Consider the following 23,041-nt stretch of genomic DNA (forward strand, 5'->3'; position numbering starts at 1 on the left):
GGGTTAATAACAACCCAAGTTGGGTTGAAAATGGACAAACCCACACATTGAGTTGTTTGAAAAGGTCCATTCACTGGGTTCAAACAACCCAATTTCTGGGTTTGTCCATTTTCAACCCAACTTGGGTTGTTATTAACCCAGCGTGTTTAGAGTGTAGAAGAAAACATGCTTCCTTCTGCTCTGACAATGTTCCCCAACTCTGAGGACTAGTTTTTTTGCAGTGGTCTCTTAATTTTTTTCAGAGCTGTATATATATATACATATATATATATATATATATATATATATATATATTAGGGATGCCACAATACTCAATATAATATTGAACCGTTAGGTACGCATTCATGGTTCAATATGCGCTGGTGAATTGTGTTTTTTTTTTTCGGTTTTGCATTTAATTATTTATTTCCATTTCCCCCCGTTTGAAATATTCCCATAGACAGTAAAAGAAATGGACAGAGCTATCCCATTGACTTCAACGGCGGAAAAATGAGGCCAATAAGAGGCACTCACTTCCTGATGGCTGAGCGAACTACGCCGGCTCAGACTGAGCTTGAGGACGTAGATATTACGTGAGCCTCCTGTCTGACAGCTGTGAGTCTTCTAGTAGTTGTGGAAAGTGAAATCTGAATCACATTGTTTAAATATTTTCTCCCGTTGCTTTTGGTTCTCTATGGGCTTCTCCCCATTCTTCTCCCTTGACTTTATCAGACTTTATGTCTCCACGTCCCCCCGACGGCCTCATATACAGTAAAGATTGCCTGCGAGCGTCTCCTCAGGTCTATACAGTAATTTCTCAACTGTGCGACAGAGGCGTTGGTTATGACGCAATAGTTAGCCTATTTTTACAAAAACAGCTTCTGCGGGGCGATAGTGTAAGATACAAGGTAACGGAGCCTTTTATGCATTGTCGTGTTTCTTTAGAAACAATGGACAAATTGAGTCTTTAAACGCCTCTGATGTAAAGTTATTCACTGTCAAAGATGCAAAAATGAATGGGAGTCAATGGGATGCTAACAGCAGGTGATGGCTTGGTTAGCAATGGTCTGATCAAGTCAAGGGAGAAGAATGGGGAGAAGCCCATAGTGAGCCAAAAGCAACGGGAGAAAATATTTAAACACCCTATGGGTGGAACGCTTTCCGAGCGCTAGACTACCCCCTTGAATATTCCTCTTTATTTATTCTGCTCTTTTTTTAATGGTTTGCCTGAGTCTATGCGCTGATTTGAGCAAATATCCAATCATATGCACTAAAGTTAAGGGTGTTTACCCGCATTTACGTTTATACTCTACATTTATTCATTCAATTTCATACTTAAATGCTACTGTACATCTCTGAGCTGCCACTGTAAATCTTTATATATATTTATTTTATTTTATTTAATACAATACACTGGGAATGTGTATACATTTTTTTATGTAAAGTTTTAAGTTTAAGTAAGGGTTTTCAAGTCTTTTAAGTAAAATAAAGAAAGAGTATTGCAATAAAAAACATTTTCTCCTTAACCTTTTTCTGTTCCTGTCACCTAAGAATAGAAGAGCAAAAAAAAAACCCGAACCGAACCGGAAAACCATGGTTAAAAACCAAAGTAAGGTTATGTATTGAACCGTGGACTAACTGTATTGTTGCATCCCTAAAATATATATATATACAGTTTCTATTACTGTTTTTTATTGCATATTTCTTCTAATTTTTATTAACAAAGATGAAATAGATGAGATAGACCTAACAAGTGAAGTGAAGTGTAGTCCCGGATTTACTCCAAATGATTACAAACAATTAGCAAAATAGACCGTGTAAATTACTTGCGTGTCCATTTTCGTTACTCCTTTCCTCTTCTCCCTCTGTCTCACTTGCAATTTGAAGCCATCTGTTGATGTGGGATCTACAGCTTACTCGCTTGCTCTGTGATCCTGTTGTTTCTGTAATACAAGTAATACAACTAGTTAGTGCAGTTTAATGTCAAATTTATACATAGATGAATTTCAAATTATACATTATAATTATAACATTATAATTGGGAAAATACGTTGACCATACAGAACTGACTGCAGGTTGGTATACAGTGAGTGAAAGTGAAATCATGCTGGTCTATGCTTTTTTTTCAGCAGAAGACAATGTGATTTTCAGTTCGAAGGACTGCTTTGTAACGTTAGTGATGGGAAGATCAGATCATTTTACTGACTTGGATCTTTAAATCATTTAGCAATCACGTCAAGTAGCGCAAACTTTGATAACAACTTCATATTTAAAATAAATAATAAAATAATGATAATAAAAACTATACATATTGCAGGCAAAATAACAAATTATGAGAAACAGATGATTCATTTAGGTTATTCTGGTAATGTTAGGCCTTGTTCATACTTTTGTCACGTGAGAGCCGCATAGACTAACGTTAGTACAGCAATGAAACAGACAGATATTAATATTTTATCACCATTTATTTAGCAGTTAGTGATTATCAAAAATCACGTGACAAATGTATGAAAGAGAGGTGAACTAACGATAATCAACTTGAATTGCTAACGTTATGTCACTTACAAAATCCTTCAGGCAATGGCAAAAGTTTTGAATTGACAAAATAACTAATGTTTGATAGCTAACAATTGTAGCTTTCATTAGCTAACGTTTTAATATCACATAACATGCAGTAAGTTACTCCAACTGAATATAACGAAGCAATCCCCAAAACGAAGCAATATTTTTTTTATTAAATCTTACCTTAACTTTCTTTGCCGTTTTCCACCGTCAAATCTCCAAACAATAATCCTCCTCTGCAGCTCCGTCTTTTGGGCGCCTTTTCCGCGGCTATTTTTTAAATTTAAAGGGCCGGAAATAGGAACTCGAACCAGTTGATTTTATATATATATATATATATATATATATATATATATATATATATATATATATATATATATATATATATATATATATATATATATATATATATATATATATATATATATATATATATATATATATATATATGTGTGTGTGTTTTTTGTAATGAAAGCATAACAAAAAAAAAGGGTTGAAAAAAGTTGGCTTCAAAATAACAATAAAATGTTCTAATAGCAGGTTTTGCTGATTTGTCATTCATTTAGCCTACTCTTAAATGCATCTCAATTAATATACTGACAGGTTATAGGACAGGACATATATGATACAGATAATATTCAATATTTAAGTCAATATTTAGCAAAAATGAAAGACAAATTGAGTATTTTATTTATAATAATTTAGAATATCAGGGTCACTTGAAGCGGTTTATAAGATGACACTGCCTTACAGTTCCATACATTTACAGGTGAATGTGATTTCAACAAGACTGTTTCTGGATATTTATAACATTGTTAATCCTGCATTCCAATCAACAAATCATATTTCAGTGACAAGCTTAAAGTTTATGTCAAGTTTATGTTTAAATGCAGGGTTTGGTGCTAGTTATTTACCTATCATTTCCCTCTGGGTTAGGTTAGGGTTAGGGGGTTAGGACTATGTTTCATGACAGGAATTGTGTTCCAGGATAAATATATACATATGTTGACCCAGGAATATGTCCTACTTAAAATCATGACAAAGATTTTCACATACAGCAACTCAAAATGTATCTCAGCCAAATATTCAAGTCAGGAACATTAAAAACAGTTCACAAATTTGACCTGTTGCAAACAATTCATAATCAGACACACACACACACACACACACACACACACACACACACACACACACACACACACACACACACACACACACACACACACACACACACACACACACACACACACACACACACACACACACACACACACACACACTCACGCACACACACACACACACACACACACACACACACATATTTTCAACCTACTGTAGCTGTCTGTGTGTACACAGTATACACACAAACATGATTTTTATACTGTAAAAACTGTATATTGTATCACCCTACACTAAACCTACCCCTAAAACTTCTACCCTTCACAGAGAAATCTAAACTTTTTTTTTTAAATTTCAAAAAGCATAATTTTTAATTTAGTTTTCTTCATAGAGACCAAAAACATCCCCACATGGACAAGGATTTCAAATATTGCCATTTTTGTGTCCCCATAACATAGGGTTTACCTAGACCACACACACACACACACACACATTGTTTTTTGTGTGAATTGTGGGGACTTTCCATAAGCGTAATGGATTTTACACTGTACATTATATCCCCCTACACTGCCCCTACCCCTAATCACAGGAAACATGCTGCAGTTTTACATTTTCAAAAAACAGAGTATGTTTATGAATCCGTTTACATTGTGGGGACCGCTGGCTGGTGATCTCAGGTTTATATTACATTGTTTGGTCCCTACAATATAATATAAACAAGTACACACACACACACACACACACACACACACACACACACACACACACACACACACACACACACACACACACACACACACACACACACACACACACACACACACACACACACCTATACGGGTTTATGTGGTTTATGAGGACACTTCAGCCCAAACCAGTTTTTTGGTGTATTACAGGGACACCCCTTTCCACTTGCTCTACAGTGATGTGGAGGGTATCAAAAATTTTGTTTTGAGCCAAACAACACAGATTTCTCTTCAGAATTTGTATACACACAACACAACTTATAATATTACCACCTGACAATATACATAATTATGAGGACACATAATTAAGTGTCTAAGCCCCGCCTATGACAAAAAACGAAATTATAAGGACAGTGGATACACAACACACATAAATGACATTAATGTGTATTAGAGGGACAAACATGAATTAATGGGACATTGCAATACACAAACACAAACGTGAAGGCATTGTGCATTAAAAGGACACACCTGATTTATGAGGACAAATGAACACAGTACTGAGACTGCAAACACATCCTCACCTGTGGCTCATACTCCAACACACAACCATTCTAAACTATGATATTCTGATATCTGAATATTCAACTATGTCTTTTACACTATACTGCTATTTGTGTGATCACATGACCTTTAAACAGACATGAGGACATACGACAGTGCACACCTTCAGAGAACAAGAAGTTTATTAGTGCTCGTTTACAACATTACAGCTGTTGCCCTGACAATATTACATAAATCACAAGATACTTAAAACCTCTCATAAACATAATTAACAAAAATTGCTGAAAATAAATGAAAGGGTCCCCCCTCATGTTTTTTTCTAAACCTGTATGAGTTTCTTTCTTCTGCTGAACACAAAGGAAGATATTTTGAAGAATGTGGGTGAGCAGACGGGTGACGGTAGCCATGAGTTCAATAGCACAGAAAAAACATCCCTTTAAAGCTTTCAACAGAAGTTTAAGACATAGCCATACATTTGAACAAAACAGAATAAACAGCAGCGGCAACAGAAGAAAAAACAAACATGGGTAACACTTTATAATAACGTTCAGTTATAAGTTTAGATGATGAACTAAATCATTTACAAAACATAACTATACATTCATTAATGATTAATAAGTGATATGCTAACCATTAACAAATGTGCTGTTTATTATCAAAACAGATCAATAGTAGATGTTTGAGTTATTAGATGATGTACTATAATTAACACTTAAACATTATTGGAGTATTTATGTCAAACTTGTTTTAGTGTCATCTCAAACAATGGCTAATCTTGAACAAATGATGAACAGACTATTAGTAAATGATCAGTAATGTATTGATGAATCCAAGTTTTCAGCTGGTGTGTGTTCAACTGCACACACATGCTAAAGCAGCATCATTGAGAAGAGTTGTTCCAGTCAGGGGACTGCAGTGTGTTCTGAATCTCTGCAGTCCTCTGTGTGGGATCTGGGATAATGTGAAGCGGTTTAATGTCCTCTGACACACACATCAGGTGATGAGCAGAAGTGTCAGAGGTCGAACCCTCACCGGTCAGCACTTACACTAGTGTTCAACACCTACTACAGGTGATGTGGAACTCATTTACAACTCTTTCTGCATCCCCTAATCTAAAGTGTACACTACAATTGTATACACATCACTTGTATATGAATATATGGTATAGCATTCCACTAAAAATGAATGAATGTATTAACCAATAACTTATAAATTACTTATAACTGAATTAACAAAACAGTCATAAAATGTTAGCATACTACTTAGTCATTTATGAATGTCATGTTTTGTAAATGATTAGTTCATCATTATCTAATAACTTATAAGTGACTTATAACTGAACATTATTATAAAGTGTTACCAAACATTTAGCAAGTTTCATGTAAGCGATAATCCCTGATTCCTGACAAAGGCTCGCTGTTTTGCTGAAGCCGGACGCTCTGCAGTTTACCCGGTGAACTGTGCTCAGTTCTGCAGACTCCGCTGGAGGCCATATCTGCCGTTTTCTTCTTGCCTCGCCCCTTCAGAAGATTCAAGAATCCCTACAAAAGAGGAAAACAGATTCTTTAACCCATGGGGTGAAAACCACTTCCTTTTCTCCCAACTCGTCCCACTGTCCTCTCCCTCATCTTTAGTCTAGAACTGATTAATAATCGGAGACAAAAGTGATGGGCTGCTGTTTGTTAAATACTTGTGTTTGTTGTGTGTGTGTGTGTGTGGCCTACACCTGGGTTATGAGGACATGTGTTTTGTGAGGACACGTGATTTATGAGGACATTATCATAAGATGATGTTCCTGATGTTTGACTTGATTGAAGAACCTCAGTGTTGTGTGTGTGTGTGTGTGTGTGTGTGTGGCTTACACCTGGGTTATGAGGACACATGATTTATGAGGACATTATCATAAGATGATGTTCCTGATGTTTGACTTGACTGAAGAACCTCAGTGTTGTGTGTGTGTGTGTGTGGCTTACACCTGGGTTATGAGGACAGATGATTTATGAGTACATTCCCATAAGATGATGTTCCTGATGTTTGACCTGACTGAAGAACCTCAGTGTTGTGTGTGTGTGTGTGGCTTACACCTGGGTTAAGAGGACACATGATTTATAAGGATATTATCATAAGATGATGTTCCTGATGTTTGACCTGACTGAAGAACCTCAGTGTTGTGTGTGTGTGTGTGTGGCTTACACCTGGGTTATGAGGACACATGATTTATGAGGACATTATCATAAGATGATGTTCCTGATGTTTGACTTGACTGAAGAACCTCAGTGTTGTGTGTGTGTGTGGCTTACACCTGGGTTATGAGGACACATGATTTATGAGGACATTATCATAAGATGATGTTCCTGATGTTTGACCTGACTGAAGAACCTCAGTGTTGTGTGTATGTGTGTGTGTGTGTGTGACTTACACCTGGGTTATGAGGACACATGATTTATAAGGACATTCTCATAAGATGATGTTCCTGATGTTTGGCCTGACTGAAGAACCTCAGTGTTGTGTGTGTGTGTGTGGCTTACACCTGGGTTATGAGGACACGTGTTTTGTGAGGACATTATCATAAGATGATGTTCCTGATGTTTGACCTGACTGAAGAACCTCAGTGTTGTGTGTGTGTGTGTGTGGCTTACACCTGGGTTATGAGGACACGTGATTTATGAGGACATTATCATAAGATGATGTTCCTGATGTTTGACCTGACTGAAGAACCTCAGTGTTGTGTGTGTGTGTGTGGCTTACACCTGGGTTATGAGGACACATGATTTATAAGGACATTCTCATAAGATGATGTTCCTGATGTTTGACTTGACTGAAGAACCTCAGTTTTGTGTGTGTGTGTGTGTGGCTTACACCTGGGTTATAAGGACACATGATTTATGAGGACATTATCATAAGATGATGTTCCTGATGTTTTACTTGACTGAAGAACCTCAGTGTTGTGTGTGTGTGTGTGTGGCTTACACCTGGGTTATGAGGACACATGATTTGTGAGGACTACCTGATCATAACAGAAGTAGGTAGTAAAAGTTATAGTTAACCTCTAGTCTGTCTAACCCTAACCCTGATCATAACAGAAGTAGGTAGTAAAAGTTATAGTTTACCTCTAGTCTGTCTAACCCTAACCCTGATCATAACAGAAGTAGGCAGTAAAAGTTATAGTTAACCTCTAGTCTGTCTAACCCTAACCCTGATCATAACAGAAGTAGGTAGTAAAAGTTATAGTAGACCTATAGTCTGGCTAACCCTAACCCTGATCATAACAGAAGTAGGTAGTAAAAGTTATAGTTAACCTCTAGTCTGGCTAACCCTGACCCTGATCATAACCAAAGTAGGTAGTAAAAGTTATAGTTTACCTCTAGTCTGGCTAACCCTAACCCTGATCATAACAGAAGTAGGTAGTAAAAGTTATAGTTAACCTCTAGTCTGGCTAACCCTAACCCTGATCATAACAGAAGTAGGTAGTAAAAGTTATAGTTAACCTCTAGTCTGTCTAACCCTAACCCTGATCATAACAGAAGTAGGTAGTAAAAGTTATAGTTAACCTCTAGTCTGGCTAACCCTAACCCTGATCATAACAGAAGTAGGTAGTAAAAGTTATAGTTAACCTCTAGTCTGGCTAACCCTAACCCTGATCATAACAGAAGTAGGCAGTAAAAGTTATAGTAGACCTATAGTCTGGCTAACCCTAACCCTGATCATAACAGAAGTAGGTAGTAAAAGTTATAGTAGACCTATAGTCTGGCTAACCCTAACCCTGATCATAACAGAAGTAGGTAGTAAAAGTTATAGTTAACCTCTAGTCTGGCTAACCCTGACCCTGATCATAACCAAAGTAGGTAGTAAAAGTTATAGTTTACCTCTAGTCTGGCTAACCCTAACCCTGATCATAACAGAAGTAGGTAGTAAAAGTTATAGTTAACCTCTAGTCTGGCTAACCCTAACCCTGATCATAACAGAAGTAGGTAGTAAAAGTTATAGTTAACCTCTAGTCCGTCTAACCCTAACCTTGATCATAACAGAAGTAGGTAGTAAAAGTTATAGTTTACCTCTAGTCTGGCTAACCCTGACCCTGATCATAACAGAAGTAGGCAGTAAAAGTTATAGTAGACCTATAGTCTGGCTAACCCTAACCCTGATCATAACAGAAGTAGGTAGTAAAAGTTATAGTTAACCTCTAGTCTGGCTAACCCTAACCCTGATCATGACAGAAGTAGGTAGTAAAAGTTATAGTTAACCTCTAGTCTGGCTAACCCTGACCCTGATCATAACCAAAGTAGGTAGTAAAAGTTATAGTTTACCTCTAGTCTGGCTAACCCTGACCCTGATCATAACAGAAGTAGGTAGTAAAAGTTATAGTAGACCTATAGTCTGGCTAACCCTTACCCTGATCATAACAGAAGTAGGTAGTACAAATTATAGTTAACCTCTAGTCTGGCTAACCCTAACCCTGATCATAACAGAAGTAGGTAGTAAAAGTTATAGTTAACCTCTAGTCTGGCTAACCCTAACCCTGATCATAACCGAAGTAGGTAGTAAAAGTTATAGTTAACCTCTAGTCTGGCTAACCCTAACCCTGATCATAACAGAAGTAGGTAGTACAAATTATAGTTAACCTCTAGTCTGGCTAACCCTAACCCTGATCATAACAGAAGTAGGTAGTACAAATTATAGTTAACCTCTAGTCTGGCTAACCCTGACCCTGATCATAACAGAAGTAGGTAGTAAAAGTTATCGTTAACCTATAGTCCGGCGGCCCGCCACATTCTAATCTGCCCCGATTTTACCAGATTTTAGTTTGACTGACAGATGCTTTGCCAAAGCAATTGAGTAAAACACAACTTCAAAGAAACTCAGAATGCTGAAAAAAATATGTTTGGTTTATTATGAAACTGATAATGAACCAAAAATTAAATTTTTTACATTGCTGAAATGAAATAAGTATTCTGTTTCTGCATATTTATGTAAAAGAGAAGCGCACACTTTGCTCATGCAAACAGCTTCTGATCTGGTGTTTTCAGCGTATCAGGTCACAGTAACACACACACACAACACTGAGGTTCTTCAGTCAAGTCAAACATCAGGAACATCATCTTATGATAATGTCCTCATAAATCATGTGTCCTCATAACCCAGGTGTAAGCCACACACACACACAACACTGAGGTTCTTCAGTCAAGTCAAACATCAGGAACATCATCTTATGATAATGTCCTCATAAATCATGTGCCCTCATAACCCAGGTGTAAGCCACACACACACACACATACACACACAACACTGAGGTTCTTCAGTCAAGTCAAACATCAGGAACATCATCTTATGATAATGTCCTTATAAATCATGTGTCCTCATAACCCAGGTGTAAGCCACACACACACACAACACTGAGGTTCTTCAGTCAGGTCAAACATCAGGAACATCATCTTATGATAATGTCCTCATAAATCATGTGTCCTCATAACCCAGGTGTAAGTCACACACACACACATACACACAACACTGAGGTTCTTCAGTCAGGTCAAACATCAGGAACATCATCTTATGATAATGTCATTATAAATCCTGTGTTCTCTTAACCCAGGTGTAAGCCACACACACACACAACACTGAGGTTCTTCAGTCAAGTAAAACATCAGGAACATCATCTTATGATAATGTCCTCATAAATCATGTGTCCTCATAACCCAGGTGTAAGTCACACACACACACACACAACACTGAGGTTCTTCAGTCAGGTCAAACATCAGGAACATCATCTTATGAGAATGTCCTTATAAATCATGTGTCCTCTTAACCCAGGTGTAAGCCACACACACACACACAACACTGAGGTTCTTCAGTCAGGTCAAACATCAGGAACATCATCTTATGAGAATGTCCTTATAAATCATGTGTCCTCATAACCCAGGTGTAAGCCACACACACACACACACACACAACACTGAGGTTCTTCAGTCAGGTCAAACATCAGGAACATCATCTTATGAGAATGTCCTTATAAATCATGTGTCCTCTTAACCCAGGTGTAAGCCACACACACACACACAACACTGAGGTTCTTCAGTCAGGTCAAACATCAGGAACATCTTCTTATGATAATGTCCTCACAAAACATGTGTCCTCTTAACCCAGGTGTAAGCCACACACACACACACACAACACTGAGGTTCTTCAGTCAGGTCAAACATCAGGAACATCATCTTATGATAATGTCCTCATAAATCATGTGTCCTCATAACCCAGGTGTAAGCCACACACACAATCACACAACACTGAGGTTCTTCAGTCAAGTCAAACATCAGGAACATCATCTTATGGTAATGTCCTCACAAAACATGTGTCCTCTTAACCCAGGTGTAAGCCACACACACACACAACACTGAGGTTCTTCAGTCAGGTCAAACATCAGGAACATCATCTTATGAGAATGTCCTTATAAATCATGTGTCCTCATAACCCAGGTGTAAGCCACACACACACACACACAACACTGAGGTTCTTCAGTCAGGTCAAACATCAGGAACATCTTCTTATGATAATGTCCTCACAAAACATGTGTCCTCTTAACCCTGGTGTAAGCCACACACACACACAACACTGAGGTTCTTCAGTCAGGTCAAACATCAGGAACATCATCTTATGAGAATGTCCTTATAAATCATGTGTCCTCTTAACCCAGGTGTAAGCCACACACACACACACACACACAACACTGAGGTTCTTCAGTCAGGTCAAACATCAGGAACATCATCTTATGAGAATGTCCTTATAAATCATGTGTCCTCACAACCCATGTGTAAGCCACACACACACACACACCAGGGATGGAAATTAACTTTTTTGTCCACCGGCCACTGTGGCTGGTGGATTTCAAAATCTACCAGCCACTCAATGTTTTTACCAGCCACTTTCTTGTTTTTAACCGATAATGTGTAACTGCACGTGAAAAATTAATACTACAAGCTCTACAATACTTAAGCAGTTTATTTAATCTCAAATCTCAATTAAATGCTGACATTTTCTCTTATACACAAACAAATCATTAACTGATATACATTTTATTAAATGAGTAGGTCTCTGTGCGCTCTTTTTTTTTTTTTTTTACCTGGATGTGGCATTTGGATGATTCGTGGTCTTTTATGGCTTCCAGTTTTAGGTTTTTAGTACCAACAATGAAACTACTAGTTTTGGCATCTCCTGAAGCGTGTTGACGACATACCGAGCAGAACATTGTCGGTAGGGATGCACCGAAATAAAAATTATTGGCTGAAACCGAAACACTAGAAATTAAGAAATTATGAAATTATGCCAATTATCCATTGCATTTATGGCTAATGCTATGACTGTGTAACTTTACTAAAAAATCAAGGCTTTACAATTCCATTAATTAATATTAAAGTTTCAAGTAATAAATCAATTACAAATTATGCAAATATTTATTTAGCACATTGCAACAACCAACAGTATAAAATAAAATTCAAACTAAAATGTGTTTTGTTCTTGACCTCACTTATGTGTACATTAAATAATAATGTATTGGCCTACTGGCCTGCAGAAAGGGTACAGAAATTGAATAAAGTAATCAAATGTAAAATAACTGCATATTTAACTGTTTAAATTAAAGATTAATCCTTATTAAACTTACGAAAGCTATTCAATCAAGAGCAGTGCGTGATGTCCTTTTCTTTGACATTAAACAGAGCAGTAAAGGCGACTTCCCCTTTAAGACCTAATAGAAGGATATGCTCGTCTTTCTCGACTCTATACAGTTCACTTAAGGTATATCCAGACTATGTCTGCTTGGATACTCATCAAGATGGACATGTTGACATACTTTTTGTGTGAGTTTGTCCGTTTAAGCGCAAGACTTGAAAAATAACTCAATATTTGCGCGCTGTGAGACGAGTGCGCGCTTTCGGATGATGCACAGTGACGGATCTTCTCTCAGCGTGCGCGAGTTCTTATTCGCGCCTTCTAGCACTACATCTGGGAAATGATGGCGAAAACGGCTGGTCATTTCTCTATGGGTCATTTTCGGACATACGGCCGCACTCGCATGCATTGAACAAAGTTTACAAAGAGGGGAAACAGTATGCTATTTTTATTTACCCGCCACGGTGGCCGGTAGGTGAAGCGAGTTTACCCGCCACAGCTCAAAATCACCCGCATTTGGCTGGTGGCGGGTGCTAATTTCCATCCCTGACACACACACAACACTGAAGTTCTTCAGTCAGGTCAAACATCAGGAACATCATCTTATGAGAATGTCCTTATAAATCATGTGTCCTCACAACCCAGGTGTAAGCCACACACACACACACAACACTGAGGTTCTTCAGTCAAGTCAAACATCAGGAACATCATCTTATGAGAATGTCCTTATAAATCATGTGTCCTCATAACCCAGGTGTAAGCCACACACACACACACAACACTGAGGTTCTTCAGTCAAGTCAAACATCAGGAACATCATCTTATGATAATGTCCTCATAAATCATGTGTCCTCATAACCCAGGTGTAAGCCACACACACACACACACAACACTGAGGTTCTTCAGTCAAGTCAGACATCAGGAACATCATCTTATGAGAATGTCCTTATAAATCATGTGTCCTCACAACCCAGGTGTAAGCCACACACACACACACAACACTGAGGTTCTTCAGTCAAGTCAGACATCAGGAACATCTTCTTATGATAAGGTCCTCACAAAACGTGTAAGCCACACACACCTGGCATACTGTGATGCATTTAAAGTCAGGAACATAACCTTGGATAATATGAATCTTTAAAATAATCTTACAAATGCTAAATAGGTTATGTAAAGTTTACAGTACCGTGCATTTCCTTGGCCACTCAGAATCGCCGTAATTGTGTGATATCTTCACCAGGACAGATGCTCCTTACAGCAGATAGGCAAACGTGAAGTTTTTCTATCCACACGGATTGTCTTCATCCAGTTGTTTGGATTCATATGTTCAGAGATTACAAGTCATCCAAAGGGAACTGTCATCTCGGGCTGATCAACACTAAATAAATGACAATTCAACTTTCAATTAAGAATTCTTATTCCTGTTAGACACAAAAAAAGACAATATCAGTGATGAAAATCTAATATCATCAAATATATTCTTTGTGATCACCAGTCATTTAATAGTTTAATAGCGTTTGGTATTAAGATGTGTTTTGGACGATCGGATCAAAAGTGGATGATGCTCAACACAGGTGTAAATGGGGTTTAAAACATTTTGAGCTTGTCAACTTTCAACCACTTCCAGAAGTTGGAAAACTCATTCGACCAGATTGCTTTCGTAGTGTAACGTCTGTGTGGTTGAATGTGTTCAAACAGTCACAAAAGACCGCCTGCTCTCCGCTGAATGACCTAATGTGGAAACTAGAGATGCTTCGATACCAGTATCGGTATCAGCCCAAAATACCAGAGAAAGATGAAATAAATGCATCTAATTAACAGAATATTAAACAAAATTAAATATCCATACTATAGCTGCTGTGCACAAGCTGATGAGTGAAACACGCAGAGTGGATTGAGCTGACGTTTTTCACAGACATCGCTGAAAATGATGGCCCATAATTACACAGACTTCTGTTGCATGCACTTGACTGCTAACCCACTCACCAGGACACATTTGGATTAAAAATACATTGAATATGCAAATAAAAAAAGGTTGAAGGTTACATTACATTTTAATATAAGATGTAACATTTTTATTTGACATAAGAAGACACAGATATGACAGTTAATACGTTTAAAAATACTGTTCACCTCTGGCTTTATTGATCAGTTATTTTAGGGTTTTGATCTTCTCTTGAGTCTTTGACTAGGCTAGGCATTAAGGGTGTGAACCTACACTGGTCTCACGGTTCGGTTCGATTCGATTATGATTATCATGCCATCGATTCGGTTCGATAACACGATTCAGCACACTGCACTGACGATGCACTTCATCCTCATGTATATAATTTTGTCAGTCAGTTATATGACCTGAACCTTTTATTTTACCTGCTCAAAGAAAACACACTTCTTTAATGTATCAAACATGAAACAAAACGTAAAAACATAAAACGTTTTGTGACCAAATGTAAATAAATCGTTTTGATAAATCAGATATATCTAATCTGTAAAAATGCATGAAATGACCAGGTGTAAACATGCCCTTTAAGAACTCGAACGTTGATATAATTAGATTTTTGGCTGAGCTGGGTCCACCTTGTCACTGACAGGCGTTAACAGCTCACGATGAAAATGGCTGACGGGGTTTCTCAAGTTAGTGGTATTACCCCATGCACATTTTATTTGTGCGTGACATAATTTACACACAACACGTGTGTTCTCCAGGTCGTGCTTACCAGGTTGTTCAAAAAATCCGAAATGTGCCCAGATGTCTGCTTTTAAAATAGTTGGAGCATTTTTAACTACTCACACTCGTGTCTCGCCTCCCTCTGCCTTTGTATGCTACCGCGACAATGCACATACACGACAAATGATGGCAGAAAAGCGTCAGTACATTATAATAGGTTATGGTCTATTACTGAACTGATACCGAGTCGTCCTTGTCTGCATCGCGATGCATCAAAAAAACAAATAATTTCGACAGCCCAACTAGGCATGTTTCCTATTAATTGTCCTAGGAACCTCTAAGTTTATTTTAATTTTTGTGTATTTTGTATTACTCTATAATGTTGTAGTTGAAGGTTATTTAAAAATATACAAAACAGGCCAAAAGTTTGGACACATTACTATTTGTAATGTTTTTGAAAGAAGTTTCTTCTGCTCATCAAGCCTGCATTTATTTGATCAAAAATACAGAACAAAAATTAATATTGTGATATATTATTACAATTTAAAATATTTGTTTTTCAATGTATTCTACTTTAAATGATCATTTATTTCTGTGATCAAAGCTGATTTTTCAGGATGGTTCCTCCAGTCTTCAGTGATCATGATCCTTCAGAAATCATTCTCATATTCTGATTTATTATGAGTGTTGGAAACAGTTCTGCTCACTAATATATTTGATGAATAAAAGGTTCAAAAGAACTGCATTTATTCAAAATAAAAACATATTTTCAAATAATATAAATCTCCTTTACTATCACTTTTTATCAATTTAACACATCCTTGCTGAATAAAATTATTGATTTATTTAAAAAAAGAAATAAAAAAAAATGACTGACCAGTATTGTATACTGTTGTTACAAAATATTTCTATTTTTAAAACATTTGCTTCTTTTTTTTATTTTTATTTTTTTACTTTTTATTCATCAAAGTATTATAAAAACATATCACAGGTTATGAAATAATATTAGTGAGCAGAACTGTTTCCAACACTCATAATGAATCCTCATCTGAGAATGATTTCTGAAGGATCATGATCACTGAAGACTGGAGGAATGATCCGGAAAATACAGCTCTGATCACAGAAATAAATCATCATTTAAAGTAGAATAACAAGATAACAAGAGTATGAAAAACAAATATTTTAAATTGTAATAATATATCACAATATTAATTTTTTTCTGTATTTTTGATCAAATAAATGCAGGCTTGATGAGCAGAAGAAACTTCTTTCAAAAACATTACAAATAGTAATGTGTCCAAACTTTTGGCCTGTACTATATATATATATATATATTGAGCCCTGCAAATATAGGGAGTTACTTTCAAGTCCTGCCTCTTTTGTTATAAAATTAAGTTGTTATGGGGAAAAATAATGTCTAAAATAAAGTCTGGCCCACCAGGAATTTCAATGGGCCCACCCTGCATCTCAAAGCTGGAGCCGGGCCTGTGATACAGCAATAGCATGAACAGTGGAAGTAACTGTAGCTCCTATAATACAGTTTAACAGGCATAATTAGGCATGCAAATAACTGAAGGATATCTATTTGCTAAGCCAACTCAATTTGATTCATATTCTTTTGGTTTCTCTATTCATTATTTTTAAAAATGAAAAATGCAATGAAAATACAAGTTATTGGTACTATTGGTAAGTTGGAAGTTCGTTCAAAAAAAAAAGTCCATTAGAACAAAAGACCCGAAAAAGCCCATACATTTACTCACCCATACACCCTCCCTTTGAAGAAATCAGGACAGAAGTGGTTGAAAATGAATAAAAGAGACTGACTAAAACACCAAGTGTAAACGGGAATGTGTGTCCCTCATCTACTCGAGATCCGATCGACCAAAACGCATCTTAATACCAGGTGTAAATTAGGGATGCACAATTTATTGCCACCATATCGTTATCATCCAATAAATGGACATTATTAATGTTAACGTTATCAATCCGATATGAAAATTATGCCGATATATATAAGCTGATAGATCATGTAATTTTCCTTCAGCCGAGACACTTCAGATGCGCAGTATTCATTATGATGGTTTTGAATTGCTTGATATGATTGGAATCACTTTTTTTAAAATGTAATGTAAGGGGGGGCTTACATTAGCTTACATTGTTGCAGCCATTAAAATAGTTCAGTTTTGTTTTTAATGTCAAAGTAGTTATATTTTGTTTCGTTTCATTGTTAAGTTAATTTAGAAAAATGTTTAGAGCAATTTTTTGTTTGTTAAATTAAAGTTTACATTTTTTTAAGTGACGACCAAGTGGCCAGTGGCCAACAGTGAGTAAACCGCATGTTTAATCAATTTAGCCTCTCAAATCAACTATTGACTTGTCTTGCCTATAATAAAATCCATAGATTTAAAACACTTCAAGTATCACAATGTTAGTTAATTTAGCCTACTATAATATTACCTCCACATTAAAAAGGCATTTTTGACGAGCTGAGGCAGGCTGATGCTGCTCGCAACGGCACTCACAAACGAAACGAGCTAAACAATCTAAACAAATAAAAAAATAAAAGAACATGCAGTTTGTATTATACCTTACACCTCTGCAAAATGAATATAAATCAGATCTTAAATTCCCGCGGTATAGCCTATATTTAACGGAGTTCACAGCAACGAAAGCAAAAGATTCAAGATGCATTTTATTCAGCAGCTCAAAGACCGCAAAATGAAAGAGCGAAGCACTGGTAAGATCATTTATTAATTTTTATTGAAGATAATTGTGTTTTTGAGCATCTAAGACTTAGACTACGACCATTTGCGTTGGCTTGCTTTACTCATTTGCGGCGATGCGTGTTGCAGCTCCATCATATCTATCTGACTACAACCTATAGCCCATAACACGATCTCACACACGTTTATTATTTAACCATTTGCCAGGAGTAAAATTTACACGTGGTTTAAGATACCTGGTCAGAGAAAATGAATGAAGGAATCATTTGTAAAAAGGCCCTAACTCTAGCTGCTGCTGAAGAAACGCGCGCTGCTGCTGGCGCTGGACTCTTTAACCCTGAGCGAGCATGTCTTGACAGTCGAGTAAGCTATCATGGTCTCATGATGTTTCCACCAGTGCAGCACACCTCATTGTTCCTTTTAATTAATCAAATAAATATAAAACAAATGAGAAGCCTAAAAAGGTCCAAAGCCCGGCCCACATTTAGGTATGACGTGAAAATTAGCCCGAAGTCCGGCCCTAGGGGCGTAAAAAAGTCGGGCTCGGCTCTAGTGTGAATCGAGGTTCTATTGTTGAGCTGTACTGTATGTTCTGCTGTTTGCACAATAAAATAAAAACGTGAAAAAAGTATTTTTAACGGGTCACAGATACTCGTCGGTTGTATTTTTATGTAATGCTAAGTCAATATTATAATCTTATCAGTTAACTGTTAATAATCGATTAATAAGCATCGCTTGTCGGTCGGGAAAATTAACCGAAATGAGCATCCCTAGTAGAGAGGTTTATATAAAGGGGTTTGAGTGATCAATTATCAGTATTTACATTTCTCTCCGATATGGCAGGAAATTAATGTGGAGGATTTGAACTGTGAAGATGATTGACGGCAGTTTAAACGTTAAAGATAATAAAGTAGTATGTCCCAAAACTTGCATACTCTTCTGCTACACACTCAAAAGTATATACTTTTGTTCACAAAAAGAGTATACTTTTAGGACGTAGTATAAGTAGGCGAATTGGGACGCAACGTATGTCTTTTGGAATGAAAGTGCGCAGTGAACTGCCTTGAAACTCGAGCTGGCGCCGGCTGTTCTTCCCTGCCAAAAAACAGAATGGGTCACGTGACCTCCAGAGCTCTATAGGATGCGTTTGGTTGAGTTAATTAACGTTGGAGTAAAGCGCTTTATAGTACCGTTGATCATCTTTAGCTTCAGCACGTACTGCTCAAACAGTGATGCACAACATTAATAACTACTGGGACTGTCCTATACATAACATTACACTGAGAACACTCTTGTAATAAAATGCTGTTAATTCTTTGGGATTAGCTGTTGTGTTTCAGTGCGTTGTTGCAGAAGGGCAATTCTACAACAGGAGTTACACAGATTAGCATGTAACTTAGTCAAAGCTTCACTTGAGCATTTGCGTAATTTTTTGCAGATATAAGCAATATAGCGTGTTTCATTGAGTTAATAACCCGCAGCACATCATTGTACGAGTGATCATCTTAATCTTTAGCGCACGCTCTGTAGCAATGCACAACATTAATAACATATGATTGGGGTTGTCATATTACATTATAATAGTATACACTAATGTAATAAGTTGTAAAGTCTTCGGGTTTAGTTGTTGTGTTTCATAGGAAGAGCGCTATTCTGACTACATAACTTAGATCATCTGTGTGTGATTTTGTGCAAATATAAGTTGCAATACCATGTTGATTTTGTTCAAATATCTGCATTATCGTATATAGGATGTGTTCTGTTGAGTAAATAACCTGGTAGCAACGTGGAGACTTATCCATGGCACATGCATTTTGATTCTTTATAGCCTAAGTCATGCTGGCCAATGACTTGTTTGCATTATTTAGTTTTTTTTTTTTTTTTTTGCTAGGCAGTGGGTGTTTTTGGTAACACTTTACAATGAGGTCTCATTTGTTAATGCATTAACTAACATGAACTAATATAAAGCAATAACCTTTGTTAATGGTAGTTATGTTGAATGAAAATGTTGAGATTAACATGAACTAAGGTTCATAAATCCTGTAGAAGCATTATTCATTCATTGGTGGATCATGTTAACTGATGATAATAAACTCAAACCTTATTGTACAATTTGTTTTATTATACAGAATTGGCCATAGGAGTGTAAAACTAATTTTAAAAGTTAAGGAATCTTACACTAGTACAAACTGTACTCCATATGTTTGATTTATGTTAAAGTGCTTGGGATATGGCTTTTTTTTTATGGTGAGCCTTTAGTTTTTGTAATCAGGTGCTCAAAGTATATAAAAATTTGTATTTAGGTATAGGTCAATATATTGGTTAACGGCTTTCTGATATAAATAATTATCATTATCGGGCAAAATGTTCATATCGGTGCATCCCTATTGTAAACAGGGCCATAATTACAAACTTACATACACATCAAACACTTACCAGAGGAGTTTTCCATCATAATGAAGCTCAAAGATGAACACTTTCAGAGCGTCATAAAGATATGTTCTTTGCCTCCGCTCTCATTCTTTGCTTATGAGTCTCGTCTGTATTCCAGCAGGAAATCTGCCTTCTCAAACTCAGTACAACTGAACAACAGAAGAAAAACATCACTGTAAACAACATATGTATCTGGCACAGCTTTATTAAACAAAATATTTTCACTTAAACTTAGCTCTATCAGACCATTCTCTCTTCTGAAGGGAAAACTGTACAGCCTCCTCCAGCGCATTATCTGATGTGTCTGCTGTCATAAAGAAAAACATCTATAATTATGACCATTGCATTTAATTTGACATTATTCAGCAAGATTGTTTTCATTATAAACATTAATACTTACAGTTCTATTGGTACAGAGTATATTTTATTACATTCAGGAGGAATAAAAGCATATATTGATTTCCTAGTTTCTTAAAAATGATAATAATAGTAACTTTAAACCGACCTAACATCAAACTACAGTACTATTTACAGTAGCATGTCAGGATACTTTATCCCCTTCACAGATTGTAGTCATGACAACGCATTGTTACGATGGCTAGACTGATGTATGTGCTCAAAATAAGTTATTTACAATTATATTGGAATCTAAAACAAGTTAAATATGACAAGCATCTCTGATTCTCTGGGATCAGAATGACTCTATGCTAGCCCCGTTAGCATCAGGTGCTAGTTGCTTTCTGACTGCAAAACGAGCAGATAATAGCTTATAAAACACACACAAACAAGCCAAAATGAGCCACAAGCGATTAAACAGCAGATTAACTTACCTTTCTTTTAATAGTTGCTTCAAACAGGTCCAAATCACAGAAGTTTTCTCAGGTGGTTTCAATCCGGTCCAAACAGGAAATTAACCGATTATATGATATTATAATATATTTAAGGATTACATTTCATCGAGGGATCACTCTACGTTAAAAAATATATTTGACAGTTCATCAATTGTAGACAATAATGCTTAAATAATGAGTAAATTACATAAATCCACTTGTATAAGGAAATTAGATGTACACACTGGGTCTGAGAAATTCCGACATTATGAGGACTTCAGGCGGTCAGCCAATCAGAAGCTCCGATTCCTTACACGAGAGTGAATATTTATGAGGGGTGCAGTACCGCAGACCCACGTCCAGGGGCGCTGTCTCGATACACAGCTGATACACAAAATCAGGTCTATGTGAATTATAAGGACTTTAGCTGAAATTCTGGATTTTAGCTCCCCCTATGTATAGAAACACTTCTACACTGTTAGAATTATGAGGACATCGGCCCTGTCCTCATAATTCAAAATGTCCTCATAATGTGGCGTGTATTCAGGTGAAATGTCCCCGTAATACACATAGGCGCACACACACACACACACACACACACACACACACACACACACATTGCCCCTAAACCTACCCATCACAGGAAACATTCTGCATTTTTATTTTCTCAACAAAAAAAAAACTCATCCTGTATGATTTATAAGCATTTTGAAAAATGGGGTCATGGGTAATGTGCTCATATTTCACCCTCTCCCACATGTGTCATACCCATGGCATAATACACATTTAATCAGTGTCCTGATATTTAACAAAAACGTGCCCACACACACACACACCTCACACACACACACACATACAGACACACACACACAATTAAAGTTATGTACTTTTTTTATCACAAGGCAGGCCAATCCACAACTGATATAGTCTTTTTGTCCAGATTAAACTGTACAATTAAGAGTTGCATCCTATCAAACATAGCCCAATTTCGTTACAAAGTATTATGCCATATTTTCAAATGTGGGCATTTTTAGCTATACATCTAAATTAACTGTAATTATATTTATGGCATATTTTCCATGTCAACTAGCCTAGAAATCTAGACACACCCTAGCGGCAGCAAATCTAATCTGCCTCGAGTGTCGTCTAGCAACTCTCAATACCCTTCTGAGCTGTAAACGCCAAACTCTGGTCAGGCCAATCACATCGTGTATAGAGTTGGTGGGCGGGGCTTAAAATAATGACGCCAGAGTTGCGCTTGCGTGCTTCTAGTAAACACAGAAGCTGGCGAACGGCGGTCTTTCGAATCAGCTTTGACCGCGACTCTGGAAGACTTGGAGTTAAGCTTTTCTCTGAGAAAAGAACAAAGAACAGCACTGAAGTCATTCTTAAGAAGGGAAGATGTATTCTGAGTTTAGCTGATCGGATACGGCGAATGTTTAATCTATCAACGAGCTCTGCTTCATCTTCGTTGCTCTGGTTGGTTGTAGCGCTATCCTATCGCGTGCAGAGGGAGTTTGACAGACAGCCATTTATCCGCCCCTCTGATTGAGCTGTCAATGATGAGTTTCCAGACCAAACATCTTGATGTGGGTCTGGCTTGTCAGGCTACATGTCAACTGTACTGTATATTTGGCAAACATGGCTGTAAATGTTATTAACTATTAACAGGCTCACACCCTGGTTAGCCAGTGCTGACTTTGCTGTACATTTACCAAATGTGGCCCAAATTTGGTGTAATGTATTCGGGCCTATATTTGCTATGCCATGTCTGGGCCACTTTAGGTTCACATTCAGATTTGCCAGTGATTACTG

At 37.0% G+C, this 23,041-nt stretch overlaps 1 long non-coding RNA gene across 2 annotated transcripts; it reads right to left on the bottom strand.

Moving 5' to 3' along the window:
* Positions 1–4,951: 4,951 nt before the first annotated feature.
* On the bottom strand, positions 4,952–21,831 carry LOC137047739 (uncharacterized). Of its 2 annotated transcripts, none has more exons than XR_010899235.1 (5): positions 21,227–21,831; positions 20,643–20,703; positions 20,400–20,545; positions 13,759–13,950; positions 4,952–6,451 (listed from the first exon to the last, which is right to left on the bottom strand). It is a non-coding gene; the product is annotated as an uncharacterized lncRNA (long non-coding RNA). The 2 variants fall into 2 exon arrangements; XR_010899234.1 differs by having other exon boundaries at positions 13,759–13,993.
* Positions 21,832–23,041: the final 1,210 nt, after the last annotated feature.

Source organism: Pseudorasbora parva, chromosome 19 (genome assembly GCF_024679245.1).
Source record: "Pseudorasbora parva isolate DD20220531a chromosome 19, ASM2467924v1, whole genome shotgun sequence".
NCBI lineage: Eukaryota > Metazoa > Chordata > Actinopteri > Cypriniformes > Gobionidae > Pseudorasbora > Pseudorasbora parva.